An 8,385-nucleotide genomic window follows, 5' to 3' on the forward strand; every position below is an offset into this window, starting at 1 on the left:
ATCATAGATAGATAATACTTTTAGTATCAGAATGTGGTTCAAGAACCCTAACTACTAATTTTTTTTATTTTAGTTATTTTTTTAAAATGTGTCAATTTTCTGTAATTATTTCAGAACAAACATAGCAAAAAAATTCCCAAAATAATTTAGATTTTTCTCTAATTTTTTCTCCAGAAAAAATATATTTTTTATCTCTATCTAACATTTTAAAAAATACTCCTAATGTTTAATTGCATTCAATTTTGTCTCTAACATTTTTAGTTCGCATCAAAATTATCTCTAGATATTAATTCCATCCATAAAAATCAAGGAACAAAATTGAAAATGTTTAGGCATAGTTATGAAATAAATAAAAAATGTTAAGAAAAAATTTGAATGAATTGAAAATGTTAAGAATAAAATTGAACAAATTTAAAAGTTATAAATATTTTTAAAAATATCACAAACCTTAAGGACAAACTGTATATTTGACCTTTTTTCCAATTAAATACTTTATCTTACTCAAAAAAGAAAGCTCTTCTCATCTCTTCACTCAACTCACACTACAAGAATCTCGACAGATTGCGGCGGTTCTAGAGACAAATAACGGCGATTTTTAAATTACTCCAATATAATGCGCTGTTAAACCTTTAGCGGTGGTTTCTCCAAACCACTGGAATAACTGTTGCAAATAAGAATTTTACTGCGGATCATTTTTGCGGCGGTTATAACCACTGCTATACTATAAAATGTCAGCAGACTTAATTTATCATTTATTTTGCAGCGGATTAGTAACTGCCGCCAAATTATGTTTTTTTGTTTAACTAAATTTTTATTATATGCCACAATTAATATATTTGTTCCTTTTACATTGTGTCATTTTGTATGCATGTATGTTGCTTTAATTTATAAAAAGTTAATTAAAATAAGTAACATTCAATCAAATTAAAAAGCTAAATGCTATAAGAAACAAAAATATATTTAGGTAAAAATAATGGATATAATAGCAATTTGTCCTAAGTGCATCATTCACTATAAAAAAAAAGAAGTAATGTTAGGTAAATAAACAATGAACACTAAAACAAATGAAAATTCTATAATTTCTATTTCAGTTGACTCAATCTCATGATTTTTCTTGCAGATCATGATTGCCAGAAGAAGGTGGCCTTGTGTGTGATAAAGTTGGTGCACTTTTCAAAGAATCCAGCTCTGCAACAACGTTATCAGGTAGTAAATTATCTCCTTGCTGTTGGATTAGGTATCTCAAAAGATTCTCCATCGTCTGTTTCTTTGTCTTCTCTTTCGCTACCTCTACCTTTAATTTTGCAATTGTCTTCTGATACTCCTCAATTTGCACATTAGAGTTTGACTACTGTGTAGTATTACAAAAAATTTGGGTGGGACATGGTCCAAAACCTACACCACGAACTAGTCCTGGGTGCTCATTTCCAAAGACCTGTGCAACCAAATTTTTTGAAAGCTCCTTGGAGAATTCATCTTGGTTCTCAATATTCGCAATTGCTTCCTATAAACATACCAGAATTGGGATTATAATTATTTTAAATTTACCATTATAAACACAAAAAGAGAAGTCAAAAATTTTAAAACATTTCTTACACCAAAAACACGCGCATCATTGTGGATATACGAGCCATCCTTTTTTTATGAACCATATTCTATATCTCTCCTCTACTAATGCGCTTTCCCTATCATTTCTCCTATAACATTGATGTTGACAGAATCCTATAACTAACAACATTATATTATTAAAAACAAAGCAAAATTTAAAATAAAATATAAATTGACTACGTCTCCGTCTTTTCATTTTGCTAATATTTTGGAACTCCAAGTACGTGTGTAAGCTTGCTTCGAATGATTTAAAGCATTTTGTCTGCACTTCTCCTATAAATAAAGAAACAAACACATATGAGCATAGGATAAATAAATAAAACTTAAAGAGTATTTAACGTAGCCATATATGGTTTAGGGGAAACAAATAGAAAGTAAGGGTGTTTTAGGGAATACTTTTGCTATTATTACAATGAATTAAACATGTTTAGCAGCAATTCGAAGGGTTTCAAATTGGAGAGAATGAAATACCAGTTCATTATTCGTTACCTTTGTGTTGTCCTTTAACCATTTCCAGTGATTTGCATTTATTCCTGATGGGTGACACTTAGCATTTTTCTCAGAAGTCTTTGTTTCATCATAAAACTTATGAAACAACTTGAACCTTGTTTCCTTCCAATTTTTTTCTATCTTTTGCATAATTTCTCACTTTATTTTTTCTCTGTCATTGTCCTCATAGTTAAATATCCGCTTCAATTATTTGACATCGCCAGTATCCAAAACTAGTGAATAGGCATAAGAGTATGATAATGTGAAGAATATCAAAATAAGAAAAATAAAAAGCTAGATAAAAGTTAAAATATAATAAGTAGAAATTCAAATTTAAACATTTGAAATAGAAAAAAATGAAAATTTTATTAGTAGTATAAAGTATCCATCGCAAAGATTTTACCCAAAAAAATTTATAACCGAATTGCCTTAATATATCAAAACTAAAAGTTATATCTAAGGTTCTGAAAACTAGATCGAACTGGTCGAACCGATGGAAACAGCGAATCGGTCAAAGGCCAAAATTGGGAGTTTTAGAAATCGCCATTGGACCGTCGAACCAGCCAATGTTGTCAAACTCGCGAGTCTAAGTAAACTCGTAGAGCTAACCTAGACTCGACTCGTGAGTTGACTCGTAAACTCGTACGAGTTTACCTATTACAAAAATTTTTCAAAATATATATATCATTTAAAATTAACAATATCAAATTTAAAGCACATAATAAACTAAAGTAGTAGCACACAAGTATTTTAGAACACAAGTTCAAATCCATTACAATTATATTCATGTAATTAGTATAACATACAAAACACACAACTAAAAGTTCTAAACTACTAATAAACTTAAATTGAAATCCTCTAATATCTTCATCTTCTATGACATCAATAACATCTTCATCGTCTTCATCAAAATCATCATTTATCATTTTCTTTAAACAACATTCTCAGATATTTGGTACCTAAATCAAGAATATCAAATAAACACTATCACCCTAAATAAACATTATCACCCTAATTTAGTTATCAATTATATGTTGTTATTAACTTTTTATTTTCTATGTTATCCCTAAATAACAACCATGAACATTGAAGTTGAACCATAATCAAAGCACTATAATTTACTAACTGCCTAAATCTTTAAACTACATAAAAGGCAAGCAATAAAATTTAGAAAAAAAAAACCTAAATGGAATAAACCACAACAGCTATCTGTAAACCTAGAGATGCAGCATAATTATGTTCGTGTAGTGCAGAGATAGAGTCACGATGCATACCCAGAAAGTGATAAACGGTGAGCAACAGCGAAGCACAATAGAGGTAAAAGGAGCAAGCCAAAACGGCACTGTAGCGGAGTTATGCACGAACGGTGGATGAACGAACGAACGGTGCACGAACAAACCACGGCAGCACGATGGACTGTAGAGCTGCATATGATATGACAAACAGTGACAATGAGACGAACGAACCAGTGCGGTGGATGGCAGAGGCTCCTCATGCATCAAATCAAAACCCAGCAATGGTAAAGAGAAGCAGAGTGATGAGCGGATAATTTGTACCCTTTTTGGCATTGTTTTTAGTATGTTTTTAGTAGTTTTAGTTTAGTTTTTAATATATTTTTATTAGTTTTTAGTTAAAATTCACTTTTCTGGACTTTACTATGAGTTTGTGTATTTTTCTGTGATTTCAGGTATTTTCTGGCTGAAATTGAGGGATCTGAGCAAAAATCTGATTCAGAGACTGAAAAGGACTGCAGATGCTGTTGGATTCTGACCTCCCTGCACTCGAAGTGGATTTTCTGGAGCTACAGAAGCCCAATTGGCGCGTTCTCAACGGAGTTGGAAAGTAGACATCCTGGGCTTTCCAGCAATATATAATAGTCCATACTTTGCCTAAGATTTGATGGCCCAAACCGGCGTTCAAAGTCACCTACAGAAATTCCAGCGTTAAACGCCGGAACTGGCACCAAAATGGGAGTTAAACGCCCAAACTGGCATAAAAGCTGGCGTTTAACTCCAAGAAGAGTCTCTACACGAAAATGCTTCATTGCTCAGCCCAAGCACACACCAAGTGGGCCCGGAAGTAGATTTTTATGTCATTTACTCATCTTTGTACACCTTAGGCTACTAGTTTTCTATAAGTAGGACCTTTTACTATTGTATTTTCATCTTTTGATCTTTGGAATCTTTTGATCACTTTAGATCTCTAGATCATCTTTGGACATCTAGTTCTTAGATCATTGGGAGGCTGGCCTCACGGCCATGCCTAGACCTTGTTCTTATGTATTTTCAACGGTGGAGTTTCTACACACCATAGATTAAGGTGTGGACTGCTGTACCTCGAGTATTAATGCAATTACTATGTTCTTCTATTCATTCCGCTGTTCTTTGTCCAAGATATCACTTGTTCTTCAACTTGATGAATGTGAGGATCCGTGACATCATCATCATTCTCACTTATGAACAAAGTGACTGACAACCACTCTTGTTCTACAAGCATACGAGGCTTAGTGAATATATCTTGGATTCCTGATACACGATGCATGGTTGATCGCTGACAACCGAGTGCATGCCTGACAAACGAGCCAGCCATTCCGTGAGATCAGAGTCTTCGTGGTATAGGGAGAACTGATGGCGGCATTCAAGAGAATCCGGAAGGTCTAACCTTGTCTGTGGTATTCTGAGTAGGATTCAATGATTGAATGACTGTGACGTGCTTCAAACTCCTAGCAGGCGGGGGGTTAGTGACAGACGCAAAAGAATCACTGGATTCTATTCGGCCTGACCGAGAACCGACAGCTGATTAGCCTATGCTTGACAGAGCATAGGAACATTTTTACTGAGAGGATGGGAGGTAGCCACTGACAACGGTGAAACCCTTGCATAAGCTTGCCATGGAAAGGAGTAAGAAGGATTGGATGAAGGCAGTAGGAAGCAGAGAGACGGAAGGGAAGGCACTTCATACGCTTCTGAAGCTCTCACCAATGATATACATAAGTATCTCTATCTTTATCTTTATGCTTTATTCGTTTATCACTATACCCATTGAGTCTGCCTGACTGAGATTTACAAGGTGACCATAGCTTGCTTCATACCAACAATCTCCGTGGGATCGACCCTTACCACGTAAGGTTTACTTGGACGACCCAGTGCACTTGCTGGTTAGTTGTGCAAAGTTGTGTAGGATCACAATTTCGCGCACCAAGTTTTTGGCGCCGTGCCGGGGATTGTTCTTGTGTATGGACAACTGACGGTTCATCTGTTGCTTAGATTAGGTATTTTTTTTTTTCTTCAGAGTTCTTGAGAATAAATTTTAGTGTTCATGATGATCTGTTGAAATCTGGCTGGCTGAGAAGCCATGTCTAATCTTATTGACCGAGGTTTCAACTGATCATCAAATAGCTTGTTGATTTCTATCAATCTTGCTATTGGAGCAATGATCTGCTAAGGCTTGGCTGGCCATTGGCCATGTCTAGTGTTTTGGACCGAAGCTTTCTTTGAAAGCTTTGGTGCTGTGAAGCCATGTCTAATTCCTGGACCGGAGTCTTAGACTAGCATTGCAATGATTCCTGGAATCCAAATTGAGAATTCTGAAACCTTTATTTTCTATTTCCATATAATTTTCGAAAAAGCACAAAAAAAAATTTATAAAAATCATAGAAACCAAAAACATTTTATGTTTCTTGTTTAAGTCTAGTGTCTAATCTTAAGTTTGGTGTCTTGCATGCCTTGTTTATTTGATCTTGGTTCTATTTTCAAGTCAATAGTACAGGGAACTGAAGATTCAGAACATGCAGCAGAGGAATTACACAGAAAAAGCTGGGCGTTCAAAACGCCCAGTGAAGAAGGACAGACTGGCGTTTAAACGCCAGCCAGGGTACCTGGTTGGGCGTTTAACGCCCAAAAAGGTAGCATTTTGGGCGTTAAACGCCAGAATGGATACCATTCTGGGCGTTTAACGCCAGGATGGCACAAGGGGGAGGATTATGTTTTCAAAATCAATTTCTTTCCTTTTTCAAAGATACTTACTAACAATTAATGATTTGATTGAACATATTAAGTATGTTGCCTTTTCTGTTGAGAAAGGTTTAATGTTTGAATCATATCTTTTCTTGTTAGGCAAGTCATTAATTTTTAAAATCAAATCTTTAAATTGTTTTCAAATCATATCTTTTCAATCATATCTTTTAAAACCATAACTTTTCAATCATATTTTTAATCACATCTTTTTCAAAATAGTTTTCAAATCATATCTTTTTGATTTCTAATTTCAAAAATCTTTTTCAAAAAATTTCTTGATCTCTTTCTCACTCTTGATTTTCGAAAATCAATTAGAGTTTTTCAAAAATGTTTTCAAAATATTTCACTTGATTTTCGAAAATTCTTCCTCTCTTCCCACATCCTTCTATTTATGGAGTTACTACTCCTTCTAAATGCACAATTCGAACTCTATCTAATTAAGTTCGAATTCTTCTACCTCTTCTTTCTTTTTCTGTTCCTCTGACACCTCAAGGAATCTCTATACTGTGACATAGAGGATTCCATATTTTCTTGTTCTCTTCTCTTTCATATGAGCAGGAACAAAGACAAAGGCATTCTTGTTGAAGCTGACCCTGAACCTGAAAGGACCTTGAAGAGAAAGCTAAGAGAAGCTAAGGCACAACTCTCTGTTGAGGACCTGACCGAATTCTTCAAAGAAGAAGAACCCATGGCAGCCGAAAACAACAACAATGCCAACAATGCAAGGAAGGTGCTGGGTGACTTTACTGCACCTACTCCCGACTTCTATGGGAGAAGCATCTCTATCCCTGCCATTGGAGCAAACAACTTTGAGCTTAAGCCTCAATTAGTTTCTCTAATGCAACAGAATTGCAAGTTCCATGGACTTCCATTGGAAGATCCTCATCAGTTCTTAGCTGAATTCTTGCAAATCTGTGACACTGTCAAGACTAATGGGGTAGACCCTGAAGTCTATAGACTTATGCTATTCCCTTTTGCTGTAAGAGACAGAGCTAGGGCATGGTTGGACTCACAACCCAAAGAAAGTCTGGACTCATGGGAAAAGCTAGTCAATGCCTTCTTGGCAAAATTCTTTCCACCTCAAAAATTGAGTAAGCTTAGAGTGGAAGTCCAAACCTTCAGACAGAAGGATGGAGAATCCCTCTATGAAGCTTGGGAAAGATACAAACAATTGATCAGAAAGTGTCCCTCTGACATGCTTTCTGAATGGAGCATCATAGGTATTTTCTATGATGGTCTCTCTGAACTATCCAAGATGTCTTTGGATAGCTCTGCTGGAGGATCTCTTCATCTGAAGAAGACGCCTACAGAAGCTCAAGAGCTAATTGAAATGGTTGCAAATAACCAATTCATGTACACTTCTGAAAGGAATCCTGTGAACAATGGGACAAGTCAGAAGAAAGGAGTTCTTGAGATTGATGCTCTGAATGCCATACTGGCTCAGAATAAGATATTGACTCAACAAGTCAATTTGATTTCTCAAAGTCTGTCTGGAATGCAAAATGCACCAAGCAGTACTAAGGATGCTTCATCTGAAGAAGAAGCTTATGATCCTGAGAACCCTTCAATGGAAGAGGTGAATTACCTAGGAGAACCCTATGGAAACACCTATAATTTTTCATGGAGAAATCACCCAAATTTCTCATGGAAGAATCAAGAGAAACCTCAACAAGGTTTCAACAACAATGGTGGAAGAAACAGGTTTAGCAATGGCAAACCTTTTCCATCATCTTCTCAGCAACAGACAGAGAATTCTAAGCAGAACCCCTCTGACTTAGCAACCATGGTCTCTGATCTAATCAAAACCACTCAAAGTTTCATGACTGAAACAAGGTCCTCCATTAGAAATTTGGAGGCACAAGTGGGACAGCTGAGCAAGAAAGTTACTGAACTCCCTCCAAGCACTCTTCCAAGCAACACAGAAGAAAATTCAAAAGGAGAGTGCAAGGCCATCAACATGGCTGAATTTGGAGAGGAAGGAGAGGAAGTGAACGCCACTGAGGAAGACCTCAATGGGCGTGCACCAACCTCCAATGAGTTCCCTAATGAGGAACCATGGGAATCTGAGGCTCAAAATGAGACCATAGAGATTCCATTGGACTTACTTATGCCTTTCATGAGCTCTGATGAGTATTCCTCCTCCGAAGAGGATGAGTATGTCACTGAAGAGCAAGTTGCTAAATACCTTGGAGCAATCATGAAGCTAAATGACAAGTTATTTGGAAATGAGACTTGGAAGGATGAACCTCCTTTGCTCACCAAAGAACTGGAT

At 36.0% G+C, this 8,385-nt stretch overlaps 1 non-coding gene across 1 annotated transcript; it reads right to left on the reverse strand.

The window, feature by feature from the left end:
- Positions 1-7,206: 7,206 nt before the first annotated feature.
- LOC130959239 (small nucleolar RNA R71) lies at positions 7,207-7,314 on the reverse strand. Its single transcript, XR_009078332.1, has one exon. It is a non-coding gene; the product is annotated as a small nucleolar RNA R71 (small nucleolar RNA).
- Positions 7,315-8,385: the final 1,071 nt, after the last annotated feature.

This window comes from Arachis stenosperma, chromosome 10 (genome assembly GCF_014773155.1).
Source record: "Arachis stenosperma cultivar V10309 chromosome 10, arast.V10309.gnm1.PFL2, whole genome shotgun sequence".
Lineage (NCBI taxonomy): Eukaryota > Viridiplantae > Streptophyta > Magnoliopsida > Fabales > Fabaceae > Arachis > Arachis stenosperma.